Source organism: Muntiacus reevesi, chromosome 1 (genome assembly GCF_963930625.1).
Source record: "Muntiacus reevesi chromosome 1, mMunRee1.1, whole genome shotgun sequence".
NCBI lineage: Eukaryota > Metazoa > Chordata > Mammalia > Artiodactyla > Cervidae > Muntiacus > Muntiacus reevesi.
In genome coordinates this window covers 41757665-41779059 of record NC_089249.1, presented here as the reverse complement: position 1 = coordinate 41779059, position 21395 = coordinate 41757665, and the positions used below count along the sequence as shown (strand labels likewise).

At 40.9% G+C, this 21395-nt stretch overlaps 1 protein-coding gene across 3 annotated transcripts in view; it reads right to left on the bottom strand.

The window, feature by feature from the left end:
- Positions 1 to 21395, bottom strand: part of DUSP16 (dual specificity phosphatase 16) — a 91116-nt gene that overhangs the window by 61524 nt on the left and 8197 nt on the right. The window lies entirely within an intron of this gene.

Sequence of the window (21395 nt, the reverse complement as noted above, 5' to 3'; positions counted from 1 at the left end):
GGCTCAGCTCCACTGACAGTGAGAGCCGGAGCTGCAAAGCTGGACAATCACAAGACCCTCCATCACAGGCTGTCTGTCTGTCTCTTCATGCCAACCATCTCCATTCTAGGTCAGCTCGATTTCTTTTCCCTCGGATGCCAAAACTAACCCTAGGAGCTCAGAAACAAGTGGGCTTTAGGGTGCACTGATTTTTTTTATTTAAAAAACAACAACAACAAACTTGTGGACCAGAACTCAGGAGACTTTGTTCCTAACTTCAGCTCCTTTACATAGATGCAAAAATGTCATAACAAGAGACATATCTTCCAAAAAAAAGAGAGAGAGAGAGAGAGAGATCCTCCAGCCTATTGTTTCCTCATCTGTGATCATGTAACATCGAAGGATTATTTCAGTAAGAACATGATAAGATCGAGGATTCTCAAGTGGCTCAGTGGTACAAAATCCACCTCCCAAAGCAGGAGATGTGGGTTCAATCCCTGGGTCAGGAAGATCCCCTGAAGAGAATGGCAACCTGCTCCAGTATTCTTGCCTGGGAAATCCCATGGATAGAGGAGCCTGTTGGGCTATAGTTCATGGGGTGGCGAAGAATCTGACACGACTGAGCTACTGAACAACAAAATGATGAGCTCACCATTAGTGCATCTCAGGCCTCAAGTAAGCGGGCCTGACAAGCTCAGAGCATCAGGGTTGATGTGATCACTAAGCAGTCATGTTGAGGAGCTACTTTACATCCCACAACACCGAAGTTACAACGGGTAACCCCTGGACAATGGCTCCACAAACAGCATGGTGAGCAGAGAACTTCCTCTGTGGTGGGGGATTTCCAAGGTTGGTTCTGAGACAATGACTGCTGCTTCTCTGCCAGCACCAGAGTTTGCAAGATCCCCCTCTGGGGCCGTTAGGCCACCAGGTAAGGAAGAACGAGAAGGAAGGAGGCCAGGGAAGGGGCAGCAGCATCCCACCAGGCTCCTGGGCTAACTTGAGTCACCCAATCTGTCTTCTCACTTCCCCTCCTGAGGCCGGGGAGTCACAGTATCAGGAAGCTGCTTGTGCTGAGTTCCTCAGTCAAGTCCAGCTCTCTGCGACCCCATGGACTGTAGCCTGCCAGACTCCTCTGTCCATGGGATTTCCCAAGCAAGACTACTGGAGTGGGTTGTCATTTCCTCCTCCAGGGGACCTTCCCGACCCACGTATTGAGCTCCTGTCTCCAGCACTGCAGGACAAAGTGGGTGACAGGGCCAGGACCTGGGCTGAAGAATCACAACCCAGAAGGAGACCAAAGAGCAGCCCAGATGCTCCCCAGATGGGAGTCAGACTGAGCCTATCCTCATCCCAGAGTTCCGTTCTCCACTTCGTCCTTTCCTCCTGCCAGCTCTTCCCCATGATTTGACTCTTACATCATCACCTCATGGCATCATCTTTGCCCTTATATGTTCTCAGAAGCCTTGATGTTTCCCTCTCACCCTCTCTTCTTCATAGTCACCTTCATTTCTCTCTTTCTGATTAAAACAAAGCCTCTTCCTTTCTAAGGTTTACCCGTTATCATCAACCCATTTTTTTTGGGGGGGATGGTCTGCCAAGACCCTGTGTGTGTTGTTGTTATAATGAGTAATTGTAAGTGCTTAAGACTGCTTTGAGGCAGTCACCTGTGGACTCAGGTGTCTGGTCAACCTTTAAAATCTTTTGATTATTTACTACTGTGAAATAGTTTCATTTTGGAGGAGAGAGGTAAAACATTTCCAGTGTGGTATTCCATACGTGGTCATCTTGAGTAGAGATGATTACTCCGGGATCTTACATTTTCATAAGCCCTTAAATGCCCTGGTGATTTAGACTGTTGTTGTTGGTTTAGTTACTAAGTCATGTCTGACTCTGTGACCCCATGAACTTAGCTCACCAGGCTTCTCTGTCTATGGGATTCTCCAGGCAAGAATACTGGAGTGGGTTGCCATTTTCTTCTCCAGGGGATTTTCCTGACCCAGGGATCCTGAATCTTTACCACTCAGCCACCAGGGAAGCCATTCTCTATGTTAGCTAAGTGAAAATTATTTTGTAGGCATCATTAACCAAAATAATTAACAGAATCAGGGGATATATCCAACAGCAACTTATTAGTATGAAAAAATGAAAGAGATTTTCAAAATGTAATTACCTATCTCTATGACAACTGTGTTCCAAGGCAAACGGCATTCAAATGTATTGCAGACAAAGCAACCTAAGTATATATGTTTTAGTACAGGGCCATGTTCCTTTTCCAAGTGACCTTCAGTATCAAAGACCACATATTCAAAACTAAAATTAAAAGCAAAATGACTAAAACATAGTAGACTTGCCACAAGTGATTTTAATATAAAGCAGACCACAGGATTCTCTATTAAGTAGTTCAATGATTTAAAAACCAAAATATCCAATTTCATCATCTCCTCTAAAATGCAGTCCATGGCATATATCCTAAGGATAATGTTCATAAAGCTCTACTGTTTTATCCCATTGTCCAGATTCCTAAATGAGTTTAAAACAAACCTATCACAATTGCTATTAACACATGTAAGTATCACAGAGCACTATGTACAGTGCAATGTTCATTTTTTTCTCCTGCAAAAAGTGCTTGTTTCAAATTCTAGGATTGAGGACTAATCTGTAAAACTATAGGAAGAAAAATTAAATGGGTTAGTGGAATAGATGTGTTCATTTACTGAGTGCCTACCATATTCAATTTCCTAGAGAGTAACTGCTCACTTCTGTTTTATCACAAGAATTACTTAGGATTTTGCTTTTTTAAAAAAAAGATAAAAATAATCACTCAGACCCCACCCCTGGAGTGGAGGCTGGGAATCTGCATTTTTGACAAATGCCCCAGAAGGTTCTTAGGATTGTTTTTAAATACATTATTAAGTTTGAAAAACATTGAGCTCAAGACACATTCGTGTCTCTCAATGTTCACATTCAATGAGTTGTTAAGACCTACTGAGTGCCGAAGAATTGATGCTTTTGAACTGTGGTGTTGGAGAAGACTCTTGAGAGTCCCTTGGACTGCAAGGAGATCCAACCAGTCCATCCTAAAGGAAATCAGTTCTGAATATTCACTGGAAGGATTGATGCTGAAGCTGAAACTCCAATACTTTGGCCATCTGATGCAAAGAACTGACTCATTGGAAAAGACCCTGATGCTGGAAAAGATAGAAGGCAGGAGAAGAAAGGGACAACAGAGGATGAGATGGTTGGATGTCATTACCGACTTGATGGACATCAGTTTGAACAAGCTCCGGGAGGTCGTTGTGATTGACAGGGGAAGCCTGGCATGCTGCAATCCATGAGGTTACAAAGAGCTGGACAAGATTGAGTGAAATCAACTGAATTGATTTTCAGTCTCTCTCACCTGGATGGCATAAGGGTGTGAAATCTATGTTCGAAGTGTACATAATGGCAACAGTAGCAGCTGATAAAGGAGGAACAAGCAGTCAGCCAGACCATTCCATTCTCACAGATGAAGCAGGACCTCCATTTAATCTGCTGTGGGACTTATGGTAGGTTAATAATATCCCTTTTACAAAATGTGAAGTATTTGCCCAAAGTCACACAATTCATCAACGGTAGAAGAGAAACTTGAATTTCTATGACAGAGCCTTCCACAACACTACAGAGCTTACCAAACATTTTGCAAACTTTAATGGGCTCCTAAAAGGCACAGAAAACAACAGATTTCAGAGACTTCCCTTATGGTCCAGTGGCTAAGATTCCACACTCCCAATGCAGGGGGACATGGGTTTGATCCCTGGTCAGGGAACTAAAATCCTGAGTGCCTCACGGTGCAATGAAAAGAAAGAAGAAAGGGAGCAAGAGATATCAAAAGATGAAGAACAACACGCCCTGTTTAAACGCTTGATATGTGTGGCTCTAAAGAGAAGTGGTCTCACCATGAGGCCAGCCCGTCACACAAACAGCCGTGTAGAGTGGAGAACAAGACGGCAACAAGCCCTCAGAGGACCCTAGGGAAGAATGAGGAACCCTGGAAGCAGAAGTCTGTCTGCGTCATGGAGTCACTGCGAGAACACCGTATGCAGAAGAACCATATTTGTACACTGGAACATTCACTAAAAAGCTAATAACTTAAAATAGGATCAATGGGGGGAGTATTTTGGTTAATACAATAGTTCTGAACCTTGGCGGCACATGAAGTCACCCGTGTGTGTGTGTGTGTGTGCGTGGTCAGTCGTGTACTCTGCAAGCCCATGAACTGCAGCCCACCAGGCTCCTCTGTCCATGGGATTCTTCAGGCAAGAACACTGGAGTGGGCTGCCACTTCTTTCTCTGAGCCACCTGGGCAACTCTTAATTATCCCGAAGTACCTCGGACCAGTAAATCAGAACCTCTAGGGAGAAGGGTGTAAGCATCAGTATTTTTCACACAAACACTTAAAGGTGGATTCTTGATCTCCTCCCAGGGGTCACAAAAGAGAGGCCACTTGGAAGGCAGAGTTTAAAAGGGAACAAAGGAGAAACATGCTGATATACACAGTGCTGTCATTCATCTGACCTACTTCTTCAGGTATGTGTTTTATAACATCTGCTGGAGGCCTGATGTTCTGGATATATTCTCAGTAATAGATCAAGCTGTCAGTGCATAGAGTCTTGAATTCCAGTAATAATAAAGGCGCACACTTCACTATGACTCCCAACAAAAGGCCTTGAGGATGTGCTAAGACACAGAATCCTACCGCGGCTTAATCAAACAGCTTACGGCTGAAGCAACCCAGTTTCCAATCCTTTCCCCTGTTTTTTCAGATGTAGATATATCCAAAACATGTTTTTAAAGTTTGGTAAATTCAGTGTTCACCTGTGAACGAGTGAGTGCAGGTTAAACATCTCCGCCCAGGAATTTCCCATTACTAAGGGCAAGTCACCAAGCGGAGACAGTCTTTCGTAACTCCTCCTTCTAGTCCAATCCTGCAAAACTTCATTAAATAAGCTGATGATGGACACCAAAAATTGGGTCTCCAGCCAAACCATCCATATTACATTAAATAAAGGATATCCCCACCCATCTCAAGGTTTGCCAGCAGTTTCTTTAAAGAAAAAAAAAAGTGGCATTCAACCAAGAGTCCAGAGTTTTTATTCATGATATAGCTGATTAACAAACAATAGAAGAAACTAGAGAGGAAGTGCTCACAGGCTGTCTCCTTTGAACAGCGGGTCTCCCCAGGGCTCATTCATGGAACAAATTTTTGAACAGCCAGTCTGTGTGAGCCTCTTTGCTCAGGTACTTTGGGAGGACACAATTAAAGGCCACACCAAAGAAAGAAAATTTGTACACAGGTATTAATATCTGCCAGGCTCAGCAGGATGGGGATGCTTCAAGAGGAGATGGGAGGACTTGCAGGGATGATGTCTGGGGGTCATCGAGGAGGCGGCGATAGATCCCACCAGCATATATTTACTCTGGACGCCCTCCTACCCCAGTTCTGATGATGCTACACAAGCTGTATTCATGAACAACCTGTGGCCCCGGGAAGTCTGGGGGGAGCAGGGACGTCACTAGCCAGAAGACCCTTCTACAAATTCTGGAGGCAACCTCTTTTCAGCTGGTCCCTGAGACTGGCTGCTTCCTGCCAGGATATACAAACAAACTCATCTTCAGGAGGCAAGACAGGCTGCTGGTTCTCACTGTGGTACTGACCTAGCAGAGGGGAAGTGGGGAGGGAAGAGGTGGTTCCTCTTCCTTCAGACCCCAGGTGGGAACCGTCCCCTTCCCCAACACAAATACAAACACAGAGAAGAATGAATGGGAGGTACCCACTGCACAACTCTGACAGTTATCTGACAAGATTACACTGCCTCGACTTCTGTCCAGCAGCATTCTGTCCACCCACAAAGTGTAAGCAGAAAGAATAAAAGAGAGGAATTCATTAAAATTAGTCCATTTTGCTGGAAGGTCCAGTAAGGTAGACGAAAGGCCATAAGCACTCAGGAGCTGGGCAACCTAAATAGTCACAGACAAGAGAAGTTAGCTGTCTAGGCCTACGGTCCTCAGGCTTTTCAGTCTATAGACCACTTGGAAAAACAAAACTGCCCAGTCCACGTCCCCTTAGCAATTGTTTCTCTGACTAAAGGCATCACTCAGTAAACACAGGGAGTGGTCCCAGAAGCCCCTGTGGATACCTAAATCCTAGGATGCTCAAGTTCCTTAAATAAAATGACGGTGTACAACAGATACAGTCAGCCCTCCTTATCGGTGGGTTTTGGATGTGGAAACTACTCGTAATCCATCTCAAACTCTAGAGGAAACAATGGCCAAGAAAGATCGAGAGAGTCTACAGTGACATATGAAACCTAGGTCAGAATTTGGATATGAGAGTACAGAAAACATTTAGACACAAACCTGCACAAGAATGTTTATGGCAGCATTATTTATAATGGCCCCAAAGTGCTTCAGCTGATCAATGTGTGTGTGTTTTAGTCACTCCATCACGTCTAACTCCCTTCGACCCCATGGACTAGAATGGATATGCAAAATGTAGTCTATATGTCTATATCCATACAATGGAATATGACTTGGTCATTGAAAGGAATGGATTTGATACCAACTGCAACATGGGTAAATTTGGAAAATATTAAGCTAAGAGAAGGGGAACCAGACACAAAAGGTGGGGAGGAGGGTGATGGGGAGTGACTGCTAAGATGGGAAGGGATTATTTGAGGATGATAAAAACATTCTAGGGTTACATAGTGGTGACGGTCACACAGTTCTGTCAATATACTAAAACACTGATTTGTATACTTTAAAAGTATAAATTTTATAGTTGTGAGCTTTATCTCAAGTTCTTTGGAAACATAAATTTTACGGCATGTGAATTATATCCCAATAAAGTTATTTTTTAAAAAAGACAAAGAAAGGCCAAGGGACTATACCAAATAAAAGGAAACTAAAAAGATAAGTGACAAGTAAACACAGCATCTGATGCTCAACTGCATCCTGTACTAGAGGGAAACCGTGCTATGAAGAATCTTGCTGGATTGATGGACACGACGGGAACAGAAATGGACTGAACAGAGGTATGAAGTCCACGCTAGCTTACTGGGCTTGACGGCTCTACTGGGTGTAGAAGAATGTCCTTGTTCTGTGGAGACCCAGGGAAGTGCTTGGGGACAGAGGGCCAAGATGTGTGCAAGTTATCTGCAAATGGAAAAATATATCACGTATATGTGTAAAGAGAGATAAAGCAGAGAGAGCAAACTGTTACCAGTAGATACTGATCTTTTAAGTGTAAAATTATTTCCGAACAAAAAGTTTAAAATAATTTAGGCAGCACTAGTGGTGAAAAACCCACCGGCCAATGCAGGACACAAGAGATCCGGGTTCAATCCCTGGGTTGGGAAGGTCCCCTGGAGGAGGACATGGCAGCCCCACAGTATTCCTGTGGGGAGAATCCCACGGACAGATGAGCCTGGCGGGCTACAGTCCACAGGGCTGCAAAGAGTCGGACATGACTGAAGCGACTGAGCATGCACGCATACATACTGTAAGACCCAAAACTACTCCTTTCAATAAATTATCCCATATAAATATACTTGCTCAAGTACATTTTAGGTGAAATATTGTTCACAGAAACGTGTTTGTGATTATAAAAAGTCAGAAACAACCTCAATGTCAATGAGTGATAGATAGGCTAAATATATTATATTCCACAGGGCTCTAAAAAAGAAAATCGTCTATCTATAGGTACTGATATAGAATAGTTTCCAACAGTGTATTCCTTTGTGAAGAGAAAAAAAACCAGGGATACAGGAAGAATGGATTTATCCCTAGCAACAAAAGCAACAAAAAAAACTCAAGAAGCCTAGGAATGTCTTGATTTAGTTAGGAAAGAATTTAAGCCTGTTCTCTGTATTTATTTATGGAGCTCTCTCTATTTATTTGTATCTGTAGATACACATAATTTTCTATCTTACAACACTGATAATATGAACTTTACCAATGCAAAAAAAACCTAATATAACCTTGGATGCCATTCACTCCTATGGTTAACTCAAAATATTTCTTTTCATAAACTTTTTAAGTTCAAATAGAAGATATTTCCATAAAGCATAAAAATCATGAATGTACAAAGAACTTTTAAAAAGATAGTATACTCATGGAACTACCATCCTGATCAAGTAGAAAACTCTAGAAGTTGGCCTCATATCCCATCCGATCAACTAATCTCCCATCCTAAAGGTAACCACTATCCTGACCCCTATCAATACATTAGTTTTGGTTGTTTTTGAACTCTTCTGTGTCTGAACTCTTTTCAACATTGTATTTGAGCCCATGGTGTTGTCAATAGCAATAGCTTTTCCTATTTTATGTTATTTCATTGAATATACAACAATGTATTTCTCCATTCTTATACTGATGGACTATTGGGGTTGTTTCCAGTTTGGAGTAATTATGAATTATGCTATGAACATTCTTGTACATGGTTTTTGGTGAACATAAGCACATGTTTGTTGGGTATACAACTAGGACTGGATTTGTTGGGTCTGAGGCCCAGTGCAAGTTTCAGCTGTAACATAATACCACCAATTTTCAAAACAGTTGTACTAATTCATGATTCCCACCATCAGTGTTTGAGAGTTCTTGCTCCATATCCTTGCTGACACTGGATATTTTCAAGCTTTTTGTTGCTATACTTGTTTTTTTTTTTTTTTTAATTGAAGGATAATTGCCCTACAATACTGTGTTGGTTATTTGTTTTTAAATTTTAGCTATTTTGGTCGCTGTGTAGTAGTAACTATAGTTTTATTCAGCATTCTTTGGTGACTATCATGTTGAACACCTTGAGAACCTTTTTATTTGACCTCCTGTATTTATTTATTTATTTATTTATTTATTTATTTTTTTTTAATATTATTTTATTAGTTGGAGGCCAATCACTTTACAACATTTCAGTGGGTTTTGTCATACATTGACATGAATCAGCCATATAGTTACACGTATTCCCCATCCCGATCCCCCCTCCCACCTCCCTCCCCACCCGACTCCTCAGGGTCCTCCCAGTGCACCAGGCCCGAGCACCTGACTCATGTATCCCACCTGGGCTGGTGGTCCGTTTCACCATAGATAATATACATGCTGTTCTTTCAAAACATCCCACCCTCACGTTCTCCCCCAGAGTTCAAAAGTCTGTTCTGTACTTCTGTGTCTCTTTTTCTGTTTTGCATATAGGGTTATCGCCACCATCTATCTAAATTCCATATATATGTGTTAGTATACTGTAATGATCTTTATCTTTCTGGCTTACTTCACTCTGTATAATGGGCTCCAGTTTCATCCATCTCATTAGAACTGATTCAAATGAATTCTTTTTAACGGCTGAGTAATATTCCATGGTGTATATGTACCACAGCTTCCTTATCCATTCATCTGCTGATGGGCATCTGGGTTGCTTCCATGTCCTGGCTATTGTAAACAGTGCTGCAATGAACATTGGGGTGCACGTGTCTCTTTCAGATCTGGATTCCTCAGTGTGTATGCCTAGAAGTGGTATTGCTGTGACCTCCTGTATTTAGATCTACAATTCAGTTGGGGTTTCTCTGTGTGTATGGTATGAGGTAGGGGTTAAAATCAGTTGTTTTTAATATGGATAAGCAGTTGAGGATCATTTACTGAAAAGATTTTTCTCTCCACATTTCTGTATAATGTCATCTGAATCATAAATTGTGTCTATGTGCATGTGTATGTATACACACACACACATTATTACTTACAATGGCTTCCCTGGTTGCTCAGACGGTAAAGAATCTGCCTGCAATGCAGGAGACCCAGGGTTTGACCCCTGAATTGGGAAGATCCCCTGGAGGAGGAAAAGGCAACCCACTCCAGTATTCTTGCCTAGAGAATTTCATGAACAGAGGAGCCTCGTGGGCTAACAGTCCATTGGGTTGCAAAGAGTTGGACACAACTGAGTAACTATCACTTTCAGTTTCACAAATGCACACACATACTTTTATATACATGTGTAAAAAAAAAAAAAAAAGATGTGGATCTGCTTCTGGTTTCTGTTCTATTCCATTGATCCATTTATTTATTCTACACTGCATATCCAACAGTATAAATTCGGCAGTTTTGTTTATCATCAATATTATTACTTTGACTATTCCTGCCATTTGTGTTTCCATATAAATTTTAGAATCAGCTTATATAATGATTTTAGACATCTTTCATTTAGATTTAGTCCTAGGTTTTGATATTTTTTTGCTCTTACTATACATGTCATCTTTCTTACAATTTCATTTTCTGGTTACTACTGTTATACAGAAATACAGATTTCATAGATTGACCTAGTATCTAAACTTACTTTTTTTTAAATATTACTTTTAATTTATAAAAAGCAAAATTCACGTTTTTTTTTGGTGTATAGTTCTATGAGTTTTTGACCAGATGTATAATGTAACCCTCACCACAACCAAGACACAATGCTTCCATTTGCCCAGAAAATCTCCTCATGCCACTCCTTTGTAATCAGCACCCTCTCCCCTCCCTAAACCCAGGCCACAACTAACCTGTTCTCCAATGCCTATAAGCTTTCCTTTCTAGAATATGACTTAAATTGAATCATATAGCTTATCACCTTTTAACGGTAGGTTCTCTTACTCAACTTGCTGCCTTTAAAATTCATGCCTGTTGTTGGATTTATCAACAGTGTGTTTGCAGGAATGTGCCACCAAGTATATATTCATTTGCTAGTTGTAGGATATTTGGGTGCTTTCTAGTTTGGGGTGATTATTCCTAAAGCTGCATAAACATTTGAGTACAGGTTTTTGTGTGAACCTAAGTTTTCATTTTTCTTAAGTAAATACCTGGGAGAAGGACTGATGAGTCACACGGTAAGTGTGCGCTTATCTTTATGAGAAACTGCTGAACTGCTTTCTGCTATAGAGGACCGTTTGTGGTGGTGGTGGTTTAGTCACTAAGTCTTGTCTGACTCTTACAACCTCACAGCCCACCAGGTTCCTCTGTCCATGGGATTTTCCAGGCAAAAATACTGATGTGAGTAGCCATTTCCTTTTGCCAGGGAATTGTCTCCACCCAGGGATTGAACCCAGATCTCCCATATTTCAGGCAGACTCTTTACCCTACTGAGCCACCAGGGAAGCCTACCATTTTGTACCCCCAACCAGCAACATAGGAAAGTTCCATTCACTCTGCATACTCAACAGAATTTGGCTCATATTTAGGAATTCCCTCTTCTTGTTTGTTAAGAGTTCTTTCATGACGAAATAGGTTTTAACAAATGGTTTGTCTGAATCGACTGACATAGTCATGATTTTTCTACCTTTTTAAACAGTTAATGAGATGAGTTATACTAACTGATTTAAAGCTATCAAAACATTTTTATACATATATTCCCTATTTAATTAGAAAAGTTTATTTAATGATCAAATCGTTACCCTAATAATAGATTAGAAGCTACATGGATAAATGAAGTCTGATGATAGTCTAAATGCTACCATCTAGCCAAACCTGTATGACCCCTTCACTCACACTTCCTAATAAGTCTTTCCCCACCAAATACAAAGCAGATCAGAGGAATGGAGACCAAATCACAGTCCTAGAGCCACATGCATCACTCTGATGTTTAGTATGTGGATTCTGAAGCATCCAGAAGGAAAAAGAACTTTCATTACAAAAGATATTGATGAGAACTGCCTGCCTGGGAGGGGGGATCGGGATGGGGAATACGTGTAACTCTATGGCTGATTCATATCAATGTATGACAAAACCCACTGAAATGTTGTGAAGTGATTAGCCTCCAACTAATAAGAAAATAAATAAATAAATAAATAAATAAATAAACATAAATAAATTTAACCGGAAAAAAAAAATAAAAACATTTTATCAATTAAAAAAAAAAAAGAACTGTCTGCCTAGCACAGGGAACTCAATGCTCTGTGGTGGCCTAAATGGGAAGGAAATCCAAAAGAGGGGTTAGATGTACACCTGAGGCTGACTCATTTCAGTGCACAGCAGAAACTAATAACACTGTAAAGTAACTACTCTCCAAATAAAAAAAGTCAACAGATTTACCATCAAACTCTTTTTAAATAAATGATAGTGATGTGGTAGTAACATTTTATACTTTAAGAAACCAGAAACCAAAGTATATAGAAATAAGTTACATTTCCCATGCAACAGAAAGAAATGGATGAATAATGAAAACATGTGATAGTTTTACATATTATAAAATTCATGAAATGCTACTACTTGGAGGGAAGGCCTCACACCCTTTTGAAAATGATGATGTTAAAGGATTCTGGCCTACTAATTAAAAACCACATTAGTCTTGTCTTTTCACTTTACCTGTTTTCTGGTGGTTATGTTTTTTCATAATTAAGTGATATGATCAGAGGGATGGTGATGGCAAGCCCCTCAGGGCCTCGGTAAACTTTTGCTATGAAATCATCATAATGTTACAAAATGCATTTTCAACCCTTGAGCGGACTGTATAATCAGGATTAAGAACACCATCAGCATACTTCCCTGGTGGTCCAGAGGCTAAACTCTGTGCTCCCAATGCAGAGAATCTAGGTTTGATCCCTGGTCAGGGAACTGGATCCCACATGTGTCAACTAAGAGCTTGAATGCCACAACTAAAGATGCCACATGCCACAAATAAGGGCTTTCCAGATGGCACCAGTGGTAAAGAACCCGCCCGCCAATGCAGGAGACACAAGAGACGTGAGTTCAATCCATGGGCCAGGAAGATCCCCTGGAGGAAGGCACGACAACCCACTCCTTTATTCTTGCCTGGAGAATCTATGGCTACAGTCCATAGGGTCGGGAAGAGTCAGACACAACTGAAGCAACTTAGCACACACGCCAAAACTAAAGCCCGATGCGGCCAAATAAATAAATAATAAACATTTAAAAAAAGAAGAAGAAAAATGACACTGGGTGGCTCTGAACATTTCTGTAGCTTCTTGCAACATAGCTCTCTGACGCTGCCTCAGTCCCTGCATTACCTCCCCGGCTCACACACCTATATTTAGTATTTTGGGCAAAAGAAGGGACTGGTAATGTTCCACCAAGCCCTGACAGCAAGGCAGAAGTCAAAGGAGATGCCACAGGGGTTCGAGGACAGACACTGCTGGTCTAGAAACCTTGGGGTCCACTACAGGCACTATCTGCAGCTCACTCTTCCCGAGTCACCGCGCGTGTCCCTCACCCGCTCCTGTGTGGTTTACTGAACCCAGCCTGTTTACCTTATTGCCTCATAGGATACTGTTGCCATTAGCATTTTAAGTCACAGTGCCTTGCGGCAATAACCTAACTCCATATATTAATAACTAAGATCAGCTCCCTGAAGACTGGATATCTATCAGACAGTATCTAGTAGATACAAAATATTTTTAAACTACCAAGTACTTGAAATCTAAAAGTAATCCTAAGCAAGTCATATCAGAGTCTACGGTAACCTTCAACATCAACCACCACAATCAACAGTGCCTCTTTTTTTTTTTTTTAAACTATTACCAAAGTATCACTGTGAAAACCACGGACAAAGAATAAACATATCAGTTGGGTAATATTTCTTTAAACCTAGCACTTAACACAGAAATATTGCTAGTTTTACCAAAATGAGAATTCACCAGATTTGGACTAGTTTTGCCTGCTCTATGTGTTCAAAACAACAACAAATACACTGTCCAATGAACTTTGGCTTCTATTTCCTCATGCCTGTGAATAGGCTTAAAAAACAACAACGCTGTATATCTCAGGGCAAAGTCCAAGCCTGAGCACCCTGCCACATGCCCACGGAAGGACTTATGTGCGGCAGCAGGAACGAACTGACCTGTAGGCCCAGAATCTGGGGGTGACACCGCACTATAAGGACCCAAAGGAGTAAGATTAAAAGTTAGCAAAGATCCAACGGGCCTCTGGAGGAGAGCTTCTTACTAGCCATCAAAGACTTCTTAGTCTAGAAGTCAGATGTTAATGAGGTTCCAAGGAGATTTGAGATCTCTACCTAGAGGTCAGTTGGTAAAAGGCAGTACTCTCAAAACTCAGTATTTTAGAGATGGAAGACACCTCAGTTATCATCTTGTCCATCCACTGGTTTTACAGGTAGTGAGGAGGAGGATGGAGAGGAAGAGGATGAAACTGAGGCTTCAAATCCTCTTTGGGAGTAAAAGCTCTCAATTAAACAAGCTGCACTGGGAATTCCCTGGTGGTTCAGTGGCTAAGACTCCTTGTTCCCAATGCAGGGAGCCTGGGTTCGATCCCTAATCAGGGAACTAGATCCCACATGCCACATCCCATGTGCCATAACTAAGAACTGGTGCAGCCAAGCAAAAGCTAAATATTTAAAAAAAGAACAGACTGCACTAATAATGGTTAGAGATGGGTGAATCTCTCTGCTGTTACCCCACTCCACTCACTGCATTTCTGCACCCTGTACTAATTACCACCTGATCTATGAGCAGTTCTACTCCACTAATTCATATTTGAAAAAGAAAATGGCACCTTACAAGTCAACAATAAAAAATTAAATAACTGACCAAAAAATGGGCAAAGGACTGAGACATTACCCCAAAGATAATACAAATGGTCAACAAGTGGATGAAAAGATGTCCACCATTACTAATCATCTAAGAAATGCAAATCAAAACCACAATAAGATATCACCTCACACATTTAGAACAGACATTATTTTAAAAAAATAAAAACAGAAAATAAGTGCTGGCAAGGATGTAGAGAAAGTACCACCTTTGTGCACTGTTGGTGGGATTATGAAATGGTATAGTGAAAGTCGCTCAGTCATGTCTGACTCTTTGTGACCCCATGGATATACAGTCCATGGAATTCTCCAGGCCAGAATACTGGAGTGGGTAGCCGTTCCCTTCTCCAAGGGATCTTCCCAATCCAGGGACTGAACTCAGGTCTCCCACATTGCAGGTGGATCCTTTACCAACTGAGCCACCAGGCAAGTCCATGAAATGGTAAAATGCTATATAAAACAGTATGGCACTTATTAAAAAAATTAAAAAACAGAATTACCATATGACCCAGGAACTCCACTTCTGGGTATTTATCCAATAGAACTGGAAACAGTCTCCAGGAGATATTTGTACACATGTGTTCCCAGCAGCCTTATTCACAATAGCCAAGAGTAACCCAAATGTATATCAACAGATGAATAAACATGATTATGCGTACAATGATAACACAATATGATTCAGCTTTAAAAAGGAAGGGGATCCTGTCACACGCGACAACATGGATGAACCCTGATGACACTACACTAAGTAAAATATGTCACAAAAAGATAAAACGCTTATGATTCCATTTATATGAGGTTATCCAAAGTAGTCAAATTCATGGAAACAGAGCACAGAATGGGGCTCACCAGAGGCTGAGGGAGGGAGAAAGGAGATTTCAAATACTCTACACTGTGTAGACTTTCAGATTTTGAAGATGTAAAAAGTACTAAAGAATAGTTTCACCACAATGTGTATATACAAAACAATACTGAACTATACACCTGAAAATGGTTACGATGATAAATTTACATTGCCTTTACTACAATTTTTTACAAAAGAAAACAAACAAAAGAAAAAAAAGAAAATGGCTGTTTTTCTTTTCAAGAGATGCTGGTAACAAGTATTGCTATAAACTCCTTGATGACCAAGGTCATAGGCCACATACACTTCTTTGCGTCTCTTCTAATACCTCACTTTCGGAAGACACTCAGTAAGACTTGTTCACGCCAATGACAAAGACATGCCAACAACCAATGGCAAAAAGAATGAATCTTTTGTCCACCAAAAAAGCCTACTGGACTCAGAAGTCAAAGTGCTCATTTCCACACATGAACCAAGGTCATTTGTATAATAAAATACCTCCACTGACTTCACAATAATTTTTATTAAGAACTTGTATAAAACTACTACCTCCTGGTAGTGGATACCACACTGATTAACACTTGGTAACTAGAAATCCACCCCACCAGCAAATACTGTATCGCCTCAAATTAACATCCTGTTAATTACATCCTCTAATGAGATGGCCACTGGCAACATTTAAGAGCCAGCCACACAGGTCACTCCACTGCCAGAACAAATTGCTTGGGTTTGTCTTTCAGTTGGGACTGCAGTCAAAAGAAGGGGTTTTCCACTATACGTGACTTTTATTGTTGGTTATAAAGCCAAGAAGCTATAAAATCAAGCTTCCTGAATATATACATTAACGAGGCTCTTAGTCATCCACAAAATGAAAAATGAAAACAATCACTTTAATTACATAGTCAAAAGGGTTTCAATGGAAGGAAAAGTTTCTGACATTTGGATATTCTAAAGTAATGAAATTAGATGCTGTCTGTCCCTAAAGTTGTTTAAAGCAGTTGTTAAATACATATACATACACCCATTTTATTCTTAAAAATACATTCTAAACTGCAAATGACTTCTGGCCCCTTTAAACGCCAGAGTTAATAATGTTTATCTTCAGAGTCTCCTAATACTGATAAACCACAATAAACCGCATTGCAATCTTTCTATAAGACTTCTGTTGGACAGAAGATTAATACATTTTTAGGTTAACATTTCAAGAGCCTATTCTATAAGCAGTGTTTAATTGCTTTGCAAGTTTCTAGAGCTGAGAATGTGATTTTCAACTCACAGTATATCCAAATTCATATAATCTTGACGGAATTCTATAGGAGGAGCCAGACTGTCATTCTCTCAGAAACACAAGATGAGACAAAGGTTTTGGCCTCATTCAAGTCAAGTCGAGCTGCCACCATGAATGAAGGGAATCACACTCCTTTAGTTGTCCTCTAATTTTATCTAAGGCAAATATGCAGTGCAAACATGATTAACAAATAACAACAAATGCCCAACAAGCAAAAGGGGCCATTCGACCAGGTTTTAACCACTAGTGCTTCAATTTAGGACATGGTACTGAGGCTATGCTGAGTACAGATTCTGTACATATATGGCTATGTCCCCTATTAAAATAAAAATGCAATTAGTTTTTCACCTTCAGGGAAATTTGGGGCGTAAGTACTATCACATTACTTAACTGCCAAAAAGCCAAAACCTAATTTTAGCTTTAACCTTCTATACCATCAAGACTGTTATTAAAGACACTGGCCAGCTGTCAAGATGACTATAAAACACCATACACTTTTATATCCTCTAATCCTGTCCACTTTTTTGATTAAAAAAAAAAAAAGATATAAATGTGAAATGATCAAAAGACAGGAATACAAGGAGAGACAAGAATGCCTGAACCAGAAGCACCTCCAAGATCATCGAATACAATATTCTTATCTCACAACTGAGGAAGCTAAGACCTAACTATCTCTAAATCATTGCTCCACACGAACTGGGATCCAGGTCTGTGTAACCTTCCACTGGAGTAAGAAAGAAAATGGAATCTGTGAGAAAGGAAACCCACACAGAACAGTCTCTGGGCTCCAGGAAAGGAGCTGTAGCGGGCTGCTGACTACCCTCTGTGCTTTCTCTTCTGCTTATCTGTGGCAGGCACACAGCCCGTCACCCAAGAGACACCTCCTCCCCTCAGACTTGCCAAGAGTCCCGGTTCCTCCCGGACAGCAAGCAGTGTCCAAGCCTAGGAAATGCCACACGACGTGCGTTGCACCAAGCCCGGCACCCACTCCTGTGGGACAGACACAGACAATTCAAGCAACGAGGCGTCAGACAGAAAGGGGATGGAAGCTTCTGGGGGAGATTCTGTTCTCCGCCAGGCAAGCACTGGAGTAGGAACTGCTTGCTCTTGCCTACTTCCTCCTTCGTGCCTCGGAAGGAGATGTGGTGCGACCACTGAGGCGGCCATTTTGTGACCCGGTGGAAGTCTGGAAACACGCGAAAGGCGGCTGAGAACCCGGCGGAGGGCTCTGCGGAGCAGCTGGATCGCCTCAGACCACCTACTTCGGAAGTTCCCTGAAATCTTCTGAAACACACAGTAATGGCTTACGGTTTAAGCCTCTTCTTTGCTGAAAACAGTACTGAATTAAAAAAAAAAAAAAAAAAAATTTTTTTTTCCTGGGCAGTTCTCTGGCGTTCCAGGGGTTAGGATGAGCGCTTTCACTGCCAGGGGCCCTGGGTTCGATCCCCAGTCAGGCAACAAAGATCCAACAAGAAGCATGGCACAGCCAAAAAAAAAAAAAAAGATAAAACAAAATCTTCTGTGCCCTGTTGTAATCTTCCTGCCACATCACTACCATTAAAAGTGTTTATTCTGCTCATATACATGCCACTAAACAAAGTGTTATATTTCTCCTGCACAATTAACAGCATGTGTGCATACTATGTCACTTCAGACATGTCCAACTCCTTGTGGCCCTATGAACTGCAGACCCCCAGGTTCTTCTGTCCACGGGATTCTCCAGGCAAGAATACTGGAGTGGGTTGCCAGTGGTCTCTCCAGGGGATCTTCCTGACTCAGGGATGGAACTCACGTCTCATCTGTCTCCTGCATTAGCAAAAGGATTCTTTACCACTAGCACCACCTGAGAAGCCACACATAATTAATAGAGACTAGTTCAATTACCTTATAGTTACAAAACATCTCAACTATGACCCTATTAAAATAAATGTCATCAGTAGACAAAACGTAAGGGACAAAACATGACTGTGAATCATTTTTTCTTGATTATGACTTTGATCCTTCCTTCTGCCATCTCAAATCCTTTTTGGAAATGAGTATCACATAAATAACAAACTGATGAATAAGATTTATTTGAACTAAACTCTTCTGCTCCTTTAATCATAATTGCTGCTTCAGTTGCTTCAGCTGTGTCCAACTGTTTGTGACCCCATGGACTGTATCCTGCCAGGCTCCTCTGTCTATGGGATTCTCCAGGCAAGAATACTGGTGTGGGTTGCCATGCCTTCCTCCAGGGAATCTTCCCACCCCAGCAATGGAACCCAGGTCTCGTGCATTACAGGCAGATTCTTTACCACTGAGCCACCAGGAAAGCCCTTAATCATAACTGCTAGTAAATGATTAAATATTAAAATTTCATTCTTGAATTTACAGCCCCCAAAGTGGCCGAGTCAATATTTTCACATACGGATGCTTGTAACGGAAGCCTGGAGACTTAGCAGTCCTACACCAAATTCATGGCCTTGCTGTTTTCTCCTTTACAGGTTATAATAATAGGATTTGAATACTGACAAGACATTAAAAGTCAGACTACTCAGTACCGCTATTTCCATAGTAATTTTAACTGTATTTTGATGGAACTCTGTCAAATACATGTTCACCTCCATGACCCCAGTTGCACCCACCTCTGTACTTTCCTAGGTCCCATTTTTCTGTATTCACCCCACAATATTCCTCTGGCTCCCAACACTCATCTCCACGCTGCCCACAGCCAGTTCAGTTCTGCCTACACCAGCTCTGTGATCACTAACATCTACTCCACTCACAGCCTCCCTGGTTGAAAGAAACAGACAACAGCCACAAACATCTCTTCTCTCAAGGGTGCTACCATCTTTCCCCTGCTGTCATTCAAGGAATGAAATGGCTGAGGACCCTGATTGTGAGCACAGATAAAAAGGAGTATGAATATATAGATTTATATGAATGATGTATATGGACTCAGTGCTTTCTTAACTTCAAAAAAAAAACAGAACTAATGCTTTTTTTTGGGGGGGGGGGTAAGCTATAAAAGCACTTTTGGGCTTCCCAGGTGGCTCAGTAGTAAAGAATCTGCCTGCCAATGCAGGAGACACAGGAGACACTGGTTCGAACCCTGGGTTGGGAGATTCCTGGAGTAGGAAATGGCAACACATTCCAGTATTCTCGCCTGGAGAATCCCATGGACAGAGGAGTCTGGCAGGCTACAGTCCACAAGGCTGCAAAGAGTCAGACACAATTGAGCGCACACACACACAAAAGCGCTTTTATTGAATCTTCCTTTGTGTCTACCCTTCACCCACCACTCTCCGAGGTTACTTAATCTTCTCCCCTTGTGGATTCAGGACCACATGGTTCATCCCACACAACAGCATGTTTCCTTCTTCCCAACAAGTTAATCAGCTAAGATGGAAACATTTTTTTTGCTACAGATTGTCTATGTTAGACTACTCTAAAAATATGTTAGAACAGGGCACCAGTTTATATCAGCAATATCAAATTCTCATGATTTACCCTGAAACTACCATGCTGATATCTCCTCTGAAGGCACAAAAGCAATGAAAGGCAAAACTGCTGGCAATTTAGCATCAATTATGGCAAGGGTCCAAACTGTACTAGCAGGAATTACATTCTTCACAGTCTGTCAATCACTTTTTTAAATATTGATTTTATATTATTTATTTGGCTGCACCAGGGTCTTAGTTGCAGCATGCAGGAAAGGCATATGGGATCTAGTTCTCTGACCAGGGATGAAACCTGGGTTCCCTGAATTGGGAGCAGGGAATCTGAGTCACTGGACCACCAGTAAAGTCCCTATCAATCTTTTTTTTTTATAATTTATTTTTTATTGAAGGATAATTGCTTTACAGTATTTTGTTGTTTTCTGTTAAACTTCAACATGAGTCAGCCCTAGGTATACATATATTCCCTCCCTTTTGAACTTCCCTCCCATTTCTCCCCATCCCACCCCCCTAGGTTGATACAGAGCCCCTGTTTGAGTTTCCTTAGCCAAATAGCAAATACCCATTTGGCTCTCTATTTTACATATGGTAATATAAGTTTCCATGTTACTCTTTCTCCTATCAATCATTTTTAAAAAGCCAGTTTCACTTAACAATGTCCTTGATAAAATAGTAAAAGTTATTAATTATTAAATCTCACTCTTGAGAACTTGATCTTTTTAATAATCTGTGTGATGAAATGGGACCATTTCATCGTATCTAATATGTACAAAAAGCATTTCTACATACCTAATACAATGGCCATCTTAAGGAAAAGCATTTATGCAATTGAGTTGTGAGCTGAACTATACACTTTTCCATAGAATACCATTTCTGCTGAAAGAATGCCTGGCAGACAACTTATTATTATGTATAGTTATTCAGACTTAAGTACTTGGCAGACATTTTCTCTAAAGTAGATACAGTGAGCCTGACACTTCAAGGAAAGAACTGACAATACCTGTTGCTGATGATAAAATCTGAGTTTTCAAGAAAAAATTAGAATTTTGGAAAACTTGAACTGGATACCAAAATCTTGACTGCTCCTCAATTCTAAAGACTTTTTGGATGAGATTAATGGTTGTATTGATGAATACTATGTAAACAAATGTGTCAACATTTGAAAGATCTGCAGAACTCAACAATTATTTTTTAAAATGACCAAAGGACAATGTTATAAAATCACAAGCTGGTCAAAGATCCATCCAAAGTGCAAGATGGACCAATAGATTTCTCCGTTACAGAGTAGCA